At 43.1% G+C, this 18,662-nt stretch overlaps 1 protein-coding gene across 2 annotated transcripts in view; it reads left to right on the top strand.

Annotated features, from left to right (window-relative positions):
- The window catches only part of rsph3 (radial spoke head 3), a 91,548-nt gene that overhangs the window by 53,747 nt on the left and 19,139 nt on the right, over positions 1 to 18,662 (top strand). The window lies entirely within an intron of this gene.

Here is an 18,662-nt window from a genome sequence, read left to right as displayed (position 1 = left end):
TGTTAGGTTTTATTGGTAGAGGGATTGAGTTTCGGAGCCATGAGGTCATGTTGCAGCTGTACAAAACTCTGGTGCGGCCGCACTTGGAGTATTGCGTACAGTTCTGGTCGCCGCATTATAGGAAGGATGTGGAAGCATTGGAAAGGGTGCAGAGGAGATTTACCAGGATGTTGCCTGGTATGGAGGGAAAGTCTTATGAGGAAAGGCTGAGGGTTTTGAGGCTGTTTTCGTTAGAGAGAAGAAGGTTAAGAGGTGACTTGATAGAGACATACAAGATGATCAGAGGATTAGATAGGGTGGACAGTGAGAGCCTTTTTCCTCGGATGGTGATGGCTAGCACGAGGGGACATAGCTTTAAATTGAGGGGTGATAGATATAGGACAGATGTCAGAGGTAGGTTCTTTACTCAGAGAGTAGTAAGGGCGTGGAATGCCCTGCCTGCAAAAATAGTAGACTCGCCCACTTTAAGGGCATTTAAATGGTCATTGGATAAACATATGGATGATAATGGAATAGTTTAGGTTAGATGGGCTTCAGATTGGTTTCACAGGTCGGCGCAACATTGAGGGCCGAAGGGCCTGTACTGCACTGTAATGTTCTATGTTCTATGTTCTATGAAAGGTCTGCCTGAGCAAAGTCCTAATTAAATACGCAGAAGTTTTCCAAGAAGGTCTAAGGACTATCAGAGGAACCAGGGCCACCTTGCATGTTGATCAGGAAGCAAGTCCACAATTCTGTAAGGCTTGCCCAGTGTCATTTGCCTTATGGGCAAAAGTAGAGGCAGAAATCAGAAGACTGGAAAGTAAAGGAATCATCAGACCAGTCCAATTTGTGGAATGGGCAGCACTGGTTGTACCAATTTTGAAGCCTGACAGATCGGTTTCCCTTTGTGGGGATTTTAAACAAACGCTAAGCTGCTTTTCAAAGCTGGATACATAGTTAATCCCTCAGATAGAGGATTTGTCCGCAAAGCTGGCAGGGGGCTATCCTTCAAAAAGCTGGACATGAGCCATGCTTACTTACAATCATGTTTAGATGAGGATTCCCAGACATATGCTACAATTAATACGCATAAGGGTTTGTACCAATATATGAGGTAGCCATTTGGTGTCAACCTGTTCAATTACACCCATCGGAAGATAAAGGTGCCCCAGCTCATATCTGTCCAGGAGCTTAGGTTATTTCTTGGGCTGGTAAATTATTATGGAAAGTTCATACATAACCTGGCCTCCATCTTGCATCAAGCAATCATAAATAAATGGTCAGTAGGAAGGGTGAAGTGGATAGGTAAGTCGGAAGATGGACAGGTTGGGGCAGGAGAGATTTTTAAAAAGGGGTGGAACGATGGCTCAGCGGTTAGCACTGCTGCCTCACAGCGTCAGGGACTCGGGTTCAATTCCACCCTCAGGCGACTGTCTGTGCGGAGTTTGCACATTCTCCACGTATCTGCGTGGGTTTCTTCCGAGAGCTCCAGTTTCCGCCCACAGTCCAAAGATGTGCAGGCTAGGTGGATTGGCCATGCTAAATTGCCCATAGTGTTCAGGGATGTGTAGATTAGATGGGTTTGTCGGGGGATGGGTTTGGTTGGGATGCTCCGAGGGTCGGTGTGGACTTGTTGGGCCGAAGGGTCAGTTTCCACACTGTAGGGATTCTATAAATAAAAGTAAGTTCTATAAATAAAATTTTAAAAAATATATAAGGGTCAGCCTTGGAAATGGTGGCATAAACAAGTCCTAGATTTCAGTGAAGTAAAGAAACAGCAATCATCCTCATAGGTGTTGGCACACTATGATCCCAAGAAAGATCTGATATTGATATGTGATGTCTCCCCTTATGGCATCAGGGTGGTCTTAGCTTAAAGATGGCCCAATGGAGAGGAAAACCCAATAGCATATTCATCCAGGACTTTGGATAATGCAGAGCATAAATGTACCCAGATAGAGAAAGAAAGATTGACAATCGTATTTGGAGTTGGGAAGCTCCACCAATACATTTATGAATGAAAATTTGTGATAATCATGGACCACAAACCCCTACTCGGCAGTGCCGCCTGTAAGTTTCAAACTGCATATTGTGGTGGACTCTAATACTAAGTGCTTATAATTACAAGCTAGAACACCATCTGAGAGGCCGAGTGGCAAATGCAGATGCATTGACATGCCTCCCATTAGCAGATACACAGCTGGTGGTACTCACAATGGAAGAGTCTATCATGGTATTTACATTTTATGGTCACGCTCCCAGTCACAGTTGATAATATCAATCTTTGGACACAGAAAGATCCCATCCTTTCAAAACTGAAACATCTGGTTGTGATGGGAAACCAAAGGGTCGTCACAATTCAAACTGAAGCGTTTTTGGACCTGGAGAGACCATCTCATGGTAGAGGATGGCATATTGTTGTGGAGCGCAAGAGTGATTGTCCCAAGCAAATATCGCCGCCAAATACTGGCTGAACTCCACCAGGGCCATCCAGGGGTTTCCAAAATGATGATTTTGGCAAGAAGCTATGTCTGATGGACAAGATTGGATGCAGACGTAGCCGAATTGGTGGGGCAGTGCTAAGAGTGCCAACAAGGACAGAAATTACCACCAGCAGCTCACCCACATCCATGGGAATAGCCCGGTAAACCTTGGACTCGATTGCGTGCTGACTGTGCAGATACTTTCATGGATTCAATGTTCTTAGTCATTATAGACACCCATTCAGAATGGTTGGATGTGCATAGGGTCCATTCGTCAAACATCGGGGACGTTGATAGAAAATTGTACCTTTTTCAATGCGTCCCAGAAGTGTTGGTCACAGATAACGTGCCATTGTTTACCAGCAGGGAAATTAGGTATTTCCTAAAGTAGAATGGGATTTGACATACAAGGACAGCTCCATACACCCAACATCCAATGGCCTGGCAGAAAGAGGTGTTCAAAATTTGAAGACTGGCTTGAAGAAATAGCCTACAGCGTCACTAGATACCAAGCTGTCACAGTTCCTATTTGATTACGGGACCACCCTACATGCAACTGCAGGGATAGCACCGGCTGAATTGCTGATGGGTAGAAGACTACGCACCAGTTTAAATCTGATCTTTCCAGACCTTGGGGGAGTCAGGATGAAATGGCATCAGGAACGCCAGTGCCGGACACAAGACTCTGCCAAGTAGAGAGAGAGTTTGATACAGGGAATGAAGTTTGGTGTAAGAATCACTGATGTGGTCCCACATGGGTATGAGGCATGGTCGAAGGGAGGTCAGGACCAGTGATTCATAAAGTTCAGGTTGGGAGCTATGGTCCTGAAGTGGCAAATGGACCATGTGAAAGGCACAAATTCACAAACAGTGGTGGAGCAAAATATGCCCTTCCCCTCGGAACAGTCGGAAAAGCTGCCAGAAATCGTGGTTCACCCTCTCCATGAAACGTTAATGTCTCCTCAGAATCAGAGACAGACAAGATGGATATAGCCACCTTGGCACCTTTGCAGCTAGAAGAAGAGAATGAAATTCTGCTGAGGTGCTCCTGGATCCCATGGATTACTTGCCACCTGTATCAGACATCAAGTCAGAGGCACCTGACCCTGTCCTAAAACGCCCTGAAGAGTTCAAGAAAAAGGACCGGCCTATGACCTCAGACTGTGACAGGGAGGGATGTAAAGATTGTTATGAGGGTCAGCCTGCTGGACATCATAGAATGAGTTCCCTGATTGGGGGTGTTAATCTGGTCCAATCAGAGAGACCTGTATGACAGAGATACTACCACTCTGAGGCAGTATTCATGTCAAAGACTGTTCATGTGTAAATAAAGAATGACTTGGTGACAGGATACTGGCCTCTGGAGAGTTATTTTGGAAGTATCTTCCATCATAAAGTCTAATGAAGAATATCTGTTTAACTCCTCCGCGTTTCCTTGTTTTCCATAACTATCTCATTAATTTTCTGAGGGGACTGTGTTCATTTTGACATCTTTCTCTTTAAATGTTAGTTTTTTATATTTCTCACTAGTTTGTCATGTAGTTTATTTTCTATCTTTGTTATCTTTTTAGTGCTCCTTTTGGACTGTGAATTTATTCCAGTCATCGGGGCTCCTGCTGACTTTTGCCTCCATTTTATATGCTATTTTTTTCAACTTAATACGCTGCTTAACTTCTTTGGTTATCTGTGGTTGGTTTATTCCTCTCAGAAACTTTCCTCCTCATTGAGTTATATTTTTGCTGAAAATCATGTCCTACTTCCTCAAATTCTTGCCACTGCTTGCTTACTGTCTGTCCTGCTAATCTATCTGCCCAGTCCACTTTAGCTTACTCTATGGTCGTTTCATTGGAATTCCCTTTTATATATGTAAAACATAATTGTTTCCAATAAAGTTTCCCTCACACAAGATGAATATTAAATTCTAGCATGTGTGATCACTGTTCTTAGGGGATATTTTACTCAGAGGTCATTTACTAAACTTACATCATCACCAGATCCAGGGTAGCCTGTACCCTGGTTGGCTCATGAATCTTGCTCCAAGCCACTATCCCTAATACACTCTGAGTTTGTTATCGTAGCTGTTCTTTACAACTTGATTTACTCAATCAACATGAAGATTGAAGTCACCCATAGTCATTGCTCTATTATTTTTGCTGTATTAGTTGATTTATACCCTTTCCTACAGTGAGGCTACTGTTTGGGGTTCAATACACTACTCCTATCAATGACTTCTTCCTCTTACTGTTATTTACTTCCACCAAACGGACACTACATCATCTGAGGCCAGATCATCTCTCACAACTGTCCTTATTTCATCTTTTCTTAACAGTGCTACCCCGCCACCTTTCTCTTACCCTCCTGCCGTTCTGAAAGTTCAAATATCACTGAATGGTAAATTCCCAGTGCCTCCATAATGGTTAAGAGATCATTTACCTCAATTTGTGTCATCAGTTTGTCAATCTTCTTCTGAATGTATCATTAAGCATTAAGATACAAAACCTTTAAGTTTGCCTTTTTGCCATGTTTAATTATCATAACTTTTCTTTGTACTGTGGCTCTATTTGCCTCCTGCTCTTGATTACCATTTCTACCATTTTTGCATTTGACTCTTCATTCTGTTATAACTGTCCTTGTTTTTCCTTCGTTTGTCAACCTGCTTAGGTTCCCATGCCCATACTTTAGTTTAAAGCACAGTTTAAACCTGTCCCATTCACACTAGCAAATACTTGCACTAGGACATTAGTCCAGGTTCTGCAAAGATATAACTCATTCAACTTCTACTGATCCTACCTGTCCCACCCGATGTCCCAGGAATTTGAAATCCTCCCACTTGCACTGTCCTTCAAGCCACACATTCAACTGATACACCCTGCTTTTTCTACATTGACTAGCACATTATACTGGTAGTAATTCCAAGATCACTATCTTTGAGGTCCTACTCTTCAACTTACTTCCTAACTCCCTATATTCAGCTTTTAGAACCTCATCCCTTTAACCTATAAGGTATGTTTAACCAATGTCATTGGAACTGATATGTACCACAATCACTGGCTGTTCACCCACACCCTCCTGTTGTCCTGTTGCCACTCAGACATCCTAGATCCTAGCACCGGGAAGTAACATACCATCCTAGTGTTTTGATTGTAGTCACAGAAATGCCTATATCCTCACACTTTGTCTTATCTATATGTGGTGACCACTATACTCTCAGCTTCATGGTATTCCACAATGTCCCATGCTACGGCTCCATCGCCAAAACCCAGGCTTCCAGGATCTGCAGCTAGAGACATTTACTTCTGCACACATACTGGCCCCATACGCTGGAAATGTGCCTAGCTTCTCACATAGAGCAGGAGGAGAAAACCATGCCTTAGAGCTCTCATGCTGTGACTTATCTCTTTGGATTAAACCTTATGGGCCAGTAAGACTAGAGGAAGAATAGACATGAGGAGCTTACTGAACAGTGGTGGTCTGAAATATATTTGTTTTGTTGCAAGGAGTATGACAGGTCAGGCAGATGAACTTAGAGCTTCGATTAATATATATAATTATGATGTTATAGTTATTACAGAGACTTGGTTGAGAGAGGGACAAGACTAGAAGTTTAATGTTCTGGGATTTAGATGTTTAGGGCATGATAAGATATTAAAGAGGTGGAGGAGTTGCATAACTGATTAGGGAGAGCGCCTTGAAGGGCTCATTAGGCAAGGTCATGTGGTTAGATTTTAGGAATAGGAAGGGTGTAATCACTGGGATTGTACTACAAGCCTCCCAACAGCCAGTGGGCAATAGAGGAAAGATATGTGAACATATTATGGAAAAATATAAAAATAGCAGGATTGTGGTGGGTGATTTTAATTTCTCCAGGGTGCCAAGAGCCTAGATGGATGGGGAGTTTGCTAGGTGTATACAGGATGATTTTTTAAAAATATATAAATAGTCCAATTGGGGAAAGTGCCATAGTAGACCTGGTGCTAGGTAATGAACCAGGCCAGGTGATCAAAATTTCAGTGGGGGTGCATTTCGGGAACAGTGACCATAATTCTGTAAGTTTTAAGTTACTTATGGATAAGGATAAGAGTAGTTCTCTAGTGAAAATACTAAACTGGGGGGAAGGCTAACGACCACATTATTAGGCATGGACTAGCGAATGTAGATGGGGCCAGCTGTTTGAGAGTAAATCCACATCTGGCATGTAGGCATCTTTTAAAGGCCAGTTGATTTAAGTTCAGGACAAGCATGCTCCTGTGAAAATCAAGGATAGGATGGTAAGATTTGGGTACCTTGGATGACAATAGAAATTGAGAGCTTAGTCAAAAAGAGAAGGGAAGCATATATATGGTTTAGCAAACTGAAGACAGACAGAGCCCACAAAGCACACAAAAGTAGCAGGAAAGATCTCAAATAAGAAATTAAGAGGACTGAAAGGGGCCATGAAATGCCTTTGGTAAACAGGATTAAGGAAAATCCCAAGGTGTTTCATGCATATATATGTAAAATTAATTAGAGCATAATGAGGGGAAGTGTAGATCCACTCAAGGTCAAAGGAGGTGGCTGAACCCTCTGATAATTACAAAGCCCCAATCTGCTATGACGGGATTAGAGGTTCCCTTCTAATAATCACTCCCGAAACACCCAGAAAAGCTTGCCTTTCCCCTTGTAATATGTTAAAAAGTGGTTAAAAGAAAGAAAATCCCTGATCTCCACTTTACAAATAACAAGAAACAATTTATTTGTTTAACCCTAATGATGAACAAATTAACAGAATTACTAACAAACCAAATAATTCCCCCCTAGACTACTAACTACTCCCTAACCGGTCTAAATTAAGAAGTGGGTGAGGTCCTTAATGAACACTTTGCATCGGTATTCACAAAGGACAAAGATGTGGTGGATGGTTAGTCTCAGGAGCCATATGTAATAGTATATTAATGGCAAGGTCCTGGGGAGTGTTGCCAAACAGAGACCTTGGGGTGCGGATTCATAGTTCCAAGAAAATGAAGTCACAGGTAAACAGGGTAGTGAAGAAGGCGTTTGGTACACTTGCCTTTATTGGTCATTGCATTGAGTAAAAGTATTGGGAGGTCATGTTGCAGATGTAAAGGACATTGGTTAGGCCACTTTTGGAATACTGCATTCAATTCTGGTCTCCCTGCTATAGGAAATATGTTGTGAAACTTGAAAGTGTTCATAAAAGACTTACAAGGATGTTGCCAGGGTTGGAGGATTTGAGCTATAGAGACAGGCTGAAGAGGCTGGGGCTATTTTCCCTGAAGCATCAGAGGCTGAGGCCAATTTATAAAGGTTTATAAAGTCATGAGGGTCATGGATAGGGTGAATAACTAAGGTCTTTTCCTCAGGGTAGAGGAGTCCAAAACTAGAAGGCATAGGTTTAAGGTGAGACAGGAAGGGACCTAAGAGGCAACTTTTTCATGCAGAGGGTGATGCATGTGTAGAATGAGCTACCAGAGGGGAGATGGTGGAGGCTGGTACAATTACAACATTTAAAAAACATCGGGATGGGTACATGAATACGAAGAGTTTAGAGGCATATTGGCCAAATGCTGGCAAATGGGACTAAATTAATTTAGAATATCTTGTTGGTGTGGATAAATTGGACAGAAGGGTCTGTTTCCATGCTGTATATCTCTATGATTCTATGACTGTATGTTGATATTCTGAGGCATGTTAGTATAAAAAAGGAGAGTGTGTTTTGAAAAGCATTAAGGTAGACAGGTCGCCAGGACCTGATAAGATCTACCCCAGAAAGCTGAGGAAGGCAGTTGAGGAAATTGCTGGGGCCTTATACGAAATCTTCTTTAGGCACAGGAGAGGTCCCAGATGACTGGAGAATAGCCAACATGTTCCTTTGTTTAAGGGCAGCACAAATAATCAGGGAAGTTATTGGAGAAGATTCTTAGGGATAAGATTTACTCACATTTGGAAAAGTATGGAATTATTAGCATCAGGCAGCATAGCTTTGTCACACAAACTTGATTGAGTTTTTTTGAGGAAGTGACAAAAGATGATTGAGGGCATTGTCTACATAGACTTTAGCAAGGTCTTTGACAAGGTCCCTCAAGGCAGGCTGATACAAAAGGTAAAATCACATGGGATCTGCAGTGAGCTGCTAAGATGGAGACAGAACTGCTTTAGTCATAGAAGACAGAATAGCAATGGAAGGGTGTTTTTCTGACTGAAGATCCATGACCAGTGGTGTTCTGCAGGAATCAGTGCTGGAGCTCCTGTTGTTTGTAATATATATAAATGACTTGAGGGAGAATATAGGTGGCCTCATTAGTTATTCTGCTAATGACACAAATTTTGGGGGAGCTCTAGATAGTGGGGAGGACTGCCAGAGGATACAGTAGGATATATATGGACAGGAGATGTGGGTAAAGAAATAGCAGATGGAGTTTAATGTGGACAAATGTGAGGTGATGTATTTTGGAAGATCTAATGCCAGAGGGAAGTTACAGTAAATGGCAGTACCCTGTATCAGCATACAGAGGAATCTAAGCGTACAGGTCCATAGTTCCCTGAAAGTGGCAATACAAGCGGATAAGGTTGTCAAAAAGCTACATAGTATTCTTGTCTTAATCATTTGGGGCATAGAGTATAAAACGTGGCAAGTTAGGCCACATTTGGAATATTGTGTACAGTTCTGGTTGTCGCACTACCACATGGATGCGGAGGCTTTGGAGAGAGTACAGAAGCGGTTTACCAGGATGTTCTGAATACCAGTTATGAAGAAGAATCACTGGACCCAAAAGGTTAACTCAGCTTCCTCTCCACAGATGCTGCCAGACCTGCTGAGTTTTCCCAGCATTTTCAGTTTTTGTTACCAAAATGTTGCCTGGTTTGGTGGGTATTAGCTATGAAGATAAATTGGACAAACTTGGTTTGTTTTCAGTTGAACTTTGAAGGATGAGGGGTGACCTGATAGAAGTTTCCAAAATAATGAGAGCCATGGATAAAATGTCAGAGTCATTTTCCCAGGGTAGAAATGTCAATTACTGGGGGCATAGGTTTAAGATAAAAGGAGAAAGTTTAAAGGAGATGTGAGAGGCAAGTTCTTTTACACAGAGGGTGGTAAGTGCCTGGAATGCGCTGCCAGATGTGGTGGTGGTGGAAGCGGATACAAAGCCAACTTTTAAGAGACATCTTGATCAATGTATGAATAGGCAGGGAATAGAGGGATATGGACCACGTAAAGGCAGAAGGTTTTTAGTTTAGAAAGACCACGTGTTGGCACAGTCTTGGTGAGCTGAAGAGCCCTGTTCCTGTGTTGTATTGTTCTTTGTTCTTTCTAAAGAGCTCTTAAAATCAGATATGAATTACTTTAGGGGCCCTTCTTCCCTTGACCTCGTTAAAACAGAACCATACAAGTTATAAACAACAAAATAAAGACGTTACAAACGATAAACAATAATAGTGGTACAAACACTCACCATCTGTACTCACCCAATCAGCAGCTTCCACTTGACCCTGTGTCACTTATGAATCCTGATGTCACCTTAGGAGCTCTGTCTCTGGATTTAGTGAAGGTAAACTGGGCTGTTCCTTTGAAATTTCTGCTGCTTTGCTCAGCTGCTCCTTGCCAGATTTGCTTTCTCTCTCTCTGACCTCCAGAGCTCTGAGTTCAGTGCCGTCCTATTCTCCCCAAATCCCTTCCCCCTTCTCATGTTCTTGGCCACTCCCTTCACCTAGCTGTTTCATTTGGCTTTATAGTATCCACAGTCAATCAGAGATGAGAGTACCTTTGATCCCCTTTTATTACTGGCCTCCCTGACTCAACCCTACTTTTTTAAATCCCCACTCCTGGTGGAAGCGAAATCCTTCTCTAGGTCACTTCTAACTCCACCAACTTCAACTATTCCCAACAGTCTAAACTTTGGCCATTGGTGAGGATAAGTACAAGTACATTTTTCTCTCTTTCTTTCTGGTCCCTTCACCATCCAAGATTAAGCAACTCCTCATATATTGAAGCGGTGCATGTATAAATGCAGCAATACCTGGACAATATCCAGGTTTGGGCTGAAAAGTAGTGAATAACGTTTGCAACAATGGTCAGTAGATGACCATCTCCAACCAGACAGAGATCCTTTGACATTCAATGGCATTACTATCACTGAACCCACCAGTACCAACATCCTGTGGGTTACCATTGACCAGAAACTCAACTGGACTAGCCATTTAAATATAGTGGCTACAAGAGCAGGTCAGAGGCTAGGAATGCTGTGGCGAGTGACTCGTCACCTAAATCCCCAAACCCTGTCCACCATTTACAAGGCACAAGACAGGAGTGTGATGAAATATTCCCCACTTGCCTGGATGAGTGCAGCTCCAACAACACTCAAAAAGCTTGACACCGTCCAGGACAAAGCAACTGCTCGACTGGTTCCAAATTCACAAACATCCACCACCACCACCATCAATGCTTAATAGTAGCAGTGTGCATCATCTACCAGATACACACTGCAGGAATTCACCAAGGCTCCTTAGATAGCATCTTCCAAATCAACAACCACTTCCATCTTGATAGACCAAGGCAGTAGGTATATGGGAACATCACCACCTCCAAGCCACACACTATCCTGCCTTGGAGATATATTGCCCTCCCTTCTGTGTTGCTGGGTTAAATTTCTGTAACTTCTTCCCTAATAGCCTTGTGGGTCTACCTACAGCAATGGACCACAGCTATTAAAGAAGACAGCTCACCACCACCTCTAGAGTAACTAGGGATGGGCATCAACAGTGTCCATATCCCATGAATGAGTTTTAAAAGAAAGAGATGCTCAACACCTGAGAGGGATAGTAGGTGATCAAGGAGGATGTTTCCTTGCTGATATTTGATCTAATGGGGTCTGGAGTCAATGTTGAGAATTCCCAGGGCAACTCACTCCTGAATGTGTACTACTGTGCAACCACCTCTGCTGCCAGTGGAACAGTACATAGTCAGAGATGGTGATGGTGTCAGCTGGTTCATGTTCCGGAACATATGATTCTGCTGGTGTAATACTATCAGGTTGTTGTTTGTCTAGTTTGTGAAACAACTCTCCCAATTTTGACACCAGCTACCAGACATTAGTAAGGAGGATTTTACATGGTCGACTGGGCTGAATTTGCCTTTGTTGTTTCCATTGCCTAGGGTTTGTGCTAGATGGTCTGTCTAGTTTCATTGCTTTTTGATGACTAGCTGCTTCAAGTCCTAATTGGCACAGTTAAGACAAAGATGAGCTTATAACCAAACAACCCCTTCATTGCTATGATTGCCTACTTCTGCCTCTGTAATGTTGCCTGATTCCTCCTCCACCTCAGCTCATCTGCTGAAATTTTCATTCCTGTCTTTATTCAAATGATCTACTGATGGGCTTCTGTATCTTCCACCCAGCATAAATTTGAGCACATCCAGAACTCTACTGCCCCATCCAAACTCTCAAGTTCTAATCACTCATCATTGCAGTGCTCACTGATCTACATTGATTTCCAGTCTGGTACTGCCTTAAATTTAACATTCCCCTCCTCTTTTTAAAGCTTTTGGTTTCTTGTCTGTTACTCTGTCCACTCCTACAAGCCTCCTGAGTGTCTGATCTCATCCTTTTATGACCTCTTACAATTTGACTTTACACTCTGCAATTCCCTCCCACACCTCTCCACTTCCCTATCGCTCTTCTCCCTTAACATGCTAAATTTATCCCTTTGACCAAACTTCTTCATTTGTCACCTCTCCTAGTGGCCTGCTATGTGGCTAAGTATCAGATTTTTATTTGATATTGCTGTTGTGAATTGACTTGATATAAAGGATAAAGTTACCATTGTCATTAAAGAGAGACAACCAGTAGTGGTTTAACCTAAGGGTCACAACACCTCAAGCAAGGGGAGAGATTGAGAAGGAGAGTCCTTCATGGTAATCTCAGCCAATGCAGGAATCAAATCCATGCTGTTGGCGTCACCTGCATCACAAATCAGCCATCCAGCCAACTGAGCTAATCGTTTTACTTTGTGTTCATCATTTCCCAGCTATTTTTACTTGCATTCCAATTGTAGTGCCCTTAATCAACTAATATTCTGTGAATTAAGGATCAAGTTGGTCATGGCTCAGTGTCACAGTACTGAGTGTGTCTATGACCCACAGGATAATAAAGAAAATCGAGAGGAAACTGGACCATGTTCCATGGTTAACACCACTTCATTTATTTTCTTTTCATTTATATTTGGAAGTTGAATTATTTCCAAATATTGAAGATGAATATTCATTAATCCAGCCCCTTATTCTTCTGTGTTGATGAAAATAATGTTTTAGTCTTCTACTAGGATTCTCTGGGAAGCTAGGGAGAAGATTGCAGAGCCTTTGGCTTTGATCTTTATGTCGTCATTGTCTACAGGAATAGTGCCAGAAGACTGGAGGATAGCAAATGTTGTCCCCTTGTTCAAGAAGGGAAGCAGAGACAACCCTGGTAATTATAGACCAGTGAGCCTTACTTCGGTTGTGGGTAAAGTGTTGGAAAGGATTATAAGAGATAGGATTTATAATCATCTAGAAAGGAATAATTTGATTAGGGATAGTCAACACGGTTTTGTGAAGTGTGGGTCGTGCCTCACAAACCTTATTGAGTTCTTTGAGAAGGTGACCAAACAGGTGGATGAGGGTAAAGCGGTTGATGTGGTGTATATGGATTTCAGTAAAGCGTTTGATAAGGTTCCCCACGGTAGGCTATTCAGAAAATACGGAGGCATGGGATTGAGGGTGATTTAGCGGTTTGGATCAGAAATTGGCTAACTGTAAGAAGACAGAGGGTGGTGGTTGATGAGAAATGTTCATCCTGGAGTTCAGTTACTAGTGGTATACCGCAAGGATCTGTTTTGGGGCCACTGCTGTTTGTCATTTTTATAAATGACCTGGATGAGGACGTAGAAGGATGGGTTAGTAAATTTGCAGATGACACTAAAGTCGGTGAAGTTGTGGATAGTGCAGAAGGATGTTGCAGGTTATGGAGGGACATAGATAAGCTGCAGAGCTGGGCTGAGAGGTGGCAAATGGAGTTTAATGTGGAAAAGTGTGAGGTGATTCACTTTGGAAGGAGTAACAGGAATACAGAGTACTGGGCTAATGGTAAGATTCTTGGTAGTGTGGATGAGCAGAGAGATCTCGGTGTCCATGTGCATCGATCACTGAAAGTTGCCACCCAGGTTGATAGGGTTGTTAAGAAGGCGTACGGTGTGTTAGGTTTTATTGGTAGAGGGATTGAGTTTCGGAGCCATGAGGTCGTGTTGCAGCTGTACAAAACTGGTGCGGCCGCACTTGGAGTATTGCGTACAGTTCTGGTCGCCACGTTATAGGAAGGATGTGGAAGCATTGGAAAGGGTGCAGAGGAGATTTACCAGAATGTTGCCTGGTATGGAGGGAAGGTCTTATGAGGAAAGGCTGAGGGACTTGAGGCTGTTTTCGTTAGAGAGAAGAAGGTTAAGAGGTGACTAAATAGAGACATACAAGATGATCAGAGGATTAGATAGGGTGGACAGTGGGAGCCTTTTTCCTCGGATGGTGATGGCTAGCACGAGGGGACATAGCTTTAGGTTGAGGGGTGATAGATATAGGACAGATGTCAGAGGTAGGTTCTTTACTCAGAGAGTAGTAAAGGCGTGGAATGCCCTGCCTGCAACAGTAGTAGACTTGCCAACTTTAAGAGCATTTAAATGGTCATTGAATAAACATATGGATGATAATGGAATAGTGTAGGTTAGATGGGCTTCAGATTGGTTTCACAGGTCGGCGCAACATCGAGGGCCAAAGGGCCTGTACTGTGCTGTAATGTTCTATGTTCTACGTTCATGAGACTGAGCCCATCTGTAGTTCTAGACAGATTCGTAGAGGACACATTGACCAAATGTTTATTGCAGTAATCGGCACACGGAAAGTAAAGACGTAATCATTAGAAAATAGGTTTTAGGCAGTCAGCTCTCTGGCAGCATCCTGAACTTGTCCTTAACAATGTTAAATGGAACTTTAATTTATTTGTGATGCTGACAGAGAAAGTATCATTGTTTTAACACACTCTGCCACTTATAAAAGAACCCCAGTTTTTGCTTGACCACCTACATCCGACGCATTTCTGTTGCACTCCAAATGTCTAACTTGTCTCCCTTCATTGATCTATGTGAATAATTAGGAAAATTAGATTAACTGTCTTGCAGCAGCATCTTCATTCCAAAACATAAAATATCTTTCATGTACCATTCAATTACAGTTTCAGTTACGTGTGCTCGTAATATGGATTTGAGTAGTGTTCATAACTAACTCTTAACTTTTTTATATCCAAAAGTGCTTTCTTGCACAACTGAATGGTTTTCTCCCACCTGTATTACTTTCCACCTCTATCCGCCACCACTAAATCACTTGTGTTTCCAACTAATAACCAATTTACATGTAGAACTCATTTAGGGCAGTGCAATGACACCAAAGATAAAGAGAGAGGAGTTTAGATGAAAATGGAGTTGGAGCAGGAAATAAGGCACTCCACCCCCTGCAGTGTCTACATCTCTCTCAAGGCATTGAGAGTGTTGGTTGACATTGCGTGCTCCATCTCCAAGAATACTTGGGCACAAATGTAGCTGTGAAAGAGAGGCAGAAAGTTGACAACTATAAGCACGAGGGCATACTATGTGAACCTGTTAATGGCCGCCTTGGCCAGGCCCAGGAGCAGAGCAGACTCACAAGGAGGTTATATAGAACATAGAACTGTACAGCACAGTACAGGCCCTTTGGCCCACGATGTTGTGCCGAACTTTTACCCTAAACCTAATGTTTATCTAACCTCACCCCTACCTTATACTATCATCCATATGCCTATCTAATAGCCGCTTAAATGCCCCGAATGAGGCCGACTCCACTACCCTCTCCGGCAATGCATTCCACGCCCCTACCACTTCCTGAGTAAAGAACCTACCTCTGACGTCTCCCCTATATCTACCTCCACTCACTTTAAAACTATGCCCCCTCGTAATAGCTACCTCCACCCTAGGAAAAAGAAAAAAGGTTGTCCGATTCGCTCCAACAGGGAGTTGCCCTGGGTGTGCTCCACATTGACTCCTGGACCCCATGAAGTCTCGGGCTTCAGATTCAAAATGGGCAAGGAAACCTCCTGTTGATTCCCATGCACTGTCCTCCTTCAGCTGATGAATTGGTACTCTTCCATGTTGACCAACACTTAGAGGAAGCACTGAGAGCGGCAAGGGAACAAAATGTACTGTGGGTGGGGGATTTCAATGTCCACCAGAAAGAGTCGCTCGGCACAGTACTACAGATTGAACTGGTTGGGTTCTAAAGGACATAGCTACTAGACTGGGTCTGCAGCAGGTGGTGAGGGAACCAACAAGACAGAAAAACATATTTGACCTCATCCTTACCAATCTGCCAGCTGCAGATGCATCTGTCCATGACAGTATAGATAAGAACGACCACCATATAGTCCATGTGGAGACAAAGTCCCGCGTTCACATTGAGAATATTCTCCATTGTTGTGTGGCACTATCGCTATGCTAAATGGGACAGATTTCAAACAGATCTGCCAACTGAAGACTGGGCATCCATGAGGCACTATGGGCATTAACAACAGCAGAATTCTACTCCAGCACAATCTGTAATTCATGGCCCAGTATATCCCCCACTCAACCATTACCGTCAAGCCAAGGGATCAAACCTGGTTCAATGGAGAGTGCAGGAGGACATGCCAGGAGCAGCACCAGGCATACCTGAAGATGAAGTGTCAACCTGGTGAAGCCACCAAATAAGACTATTTGCATGCCAAACAGCATAAGCAGCAAGTGAAAGACAGAGCAAAGCAATCCCATAAGCAACGGATAAGATCTGAGCTCTGCAGTCCTGCTACATCCAGTCATGAATGGTGGTGGACAATTAAACAACTCACTGGAGGAGAAGACTCCACAATATCCCCATCCTGAATGATGGAAGAGCCCAGCACATCAGTGCAAAATTTAAGGCTGAAGCTTTCAGTGCAATCTTCAGCCAGAAGTGGATGATCCATCTCGGCCTCCTCCAGTGGTCCCCAGCATTACAGATACCAGTCTTCAACCAATTTGATTTACTCTACATGATATCAAGAAACAGTTGGAGACACTGGATACGGCAAAGACAACGGGCCCCAGCAACATTCTGGCAATAGTACTGAAGACTTGTGCTCCAAAACTTGCTGTTCCCCTAGCCAAGCTGTTCCAGTACAGTTATAACACTGGTATCTACCCGACAATGTTGAAAATGGCCCAGTTATGTCCTGTACACAAAAAGAAAGACAATTACTGGCTCATCAGTCTACACCAATATTAGTAAAGAGATAGAAGGTGCCATCAACAATGTTATCAAACTGCACTTGCTTAACAATAACCTGCTCAATGATGCCCAGTTTGAGTTCTGCCAGGGCCACTCAGCTCCTGACCTCATTACAGCCTTGATTCAAACATGGACAAAAGAGCTGAATTACAGAGGTGAGGTAAGAATGACATGTAAATGTAAGTGTGGCATCAAGAAGCCCTGGGAAAACTGGAATCAATGGTATGAGGAGGCAAACTGTCCAGTGGTTGAAGTCATACCTGACACATAGGAAGATGGTCATGGTTGTTAGAGGCCAGTCACCTCAGCTCCAGGACATCTGTGCAGGAGTTCCTCAAGGTAGTGTCCTAAGCCCAACCATCTTCAGCTGCTTCATTGATGACTTTCCTTCCATTGTGAGGTCAGAAGTGGGGATGTTCATCGATGATTGCACAATGTTCAGCACCATTCGCGACTCCTCAGATACTTAAGCAGTCCATGTTCAAATGCAACAAGATCTGGACAATATCCAGGCTTGGGCTGACAAGTGGCAAGTAACATTCATCCCACACAAATGCCAGGCTATGACCGTCACCAATAAGAGACAATCTAACTACTGCCCATTGACATTCAATGGCCTTACCATTACTGAATCCCCCACTATCAACATCCTGGGGGTTATCATTGATCAGATACTCAACTGGACTCAGCAAATAACCACAATGGGTTCAAGAGCAGATCAGAGGTTAGGCATCCTGTGGCAAGTAACTCACCCCCTGACTCCCCAAAGCCTGTCCACCATCTACAAGACACACGCCAGGAGTGTGAGGGAGTACTCCCCACTTACCTGGATGAGTGCAGCCCAACAACACTCGAGAGCTTGACACCATTGAGGACAAAGCTGCCACTCGATTGGCATCTGCTCCCTGCAACATTAACGCTCAGTAGCAGCAGTGTGTACCATCTACAAGATGCACTGCAGAAATTCACCACAGATCCTCAGACATGACCACTTCCATCTAGAAGGACAAGGGCAGCAAATAAATGGGAACTCCACCACCTTCAAGTTCCCTTCCAAGCCACTCATCATTTCTGATTTAGAAATATATCGGCATTTCTTTACTGTTACTGTGTCAAAATCCTGGAATTCCCTCTCTACTGGCATTGTGAGTCAACCCACAGCAATTAGACTGCTACGGTTTAAGAAGGCAACTCACCAACACCTTCTCAAGGGCAACGAGGGATGGGCAATAAATTTTGGTCAGCCAGTGACAGCAACATCTCACAAATGAATAAATGAAAAAAAAGAGTCATACAGCAATGAAACAAACCTTTTGGTCCAACCAGTCCATGCCAACCATAACCCTAAATTAAACTAGTTCCAGCTGCCTGTGTTTGGCCCATACCCCTCCAAACATTTCTTATTCACATACTTATCCAAATGTCTTTTAAACATTGTAACTGTACCCACATCTACCACTTTCTCTGGGAATTCATTCCACACATGGACCACTCTCTGTGTAAAATAAAATTGACTTGAACCCAGGCCTCCTGGCCCAGAAGCAGGGACACCATCAGGGCACCATGAGCATCCCCTGACTGTTTCATTGATTAATGAGATTCTTCATTCCATACTGGAAAAGTACTGAGTCTCAGCAGAGACCACGTGTATAGAGCTGGGAAATCCTGATATTAAAAATGCTGTAAAGGGCATTCCTTACAATTCTCGCCAATGCAGACCTGGGTTTGTAATTGACATACATTTAGAAATAGAATGCACATATCTTTGTAGCTAGGCCATACTTTTATTTTTAATCAACCAATAGGGAATGATACATTAACCACCTTGACTTATAGAGACTTCTCAA

Source organism: Rhincodon typus, chromosome 9 (assembly GCF_021869965.1).
Source record: "Rhincodon typus isolate 14 chromosome 9, sRhiTyp1.1, whole genome shotgun sequence".
In the NCBI taxonomy this organism is placed as follows: Eukaryota; Metazoa; Chordata; class Chondrichthyes; order Orectolobiformes; family Rhincodontidae; genus Rhincodon; species Rhincodon typus.
Note: the sequence above shows the minus strand (reverse complement) of the source record. Positions and strands in the feature narration are given on the sequence as shown.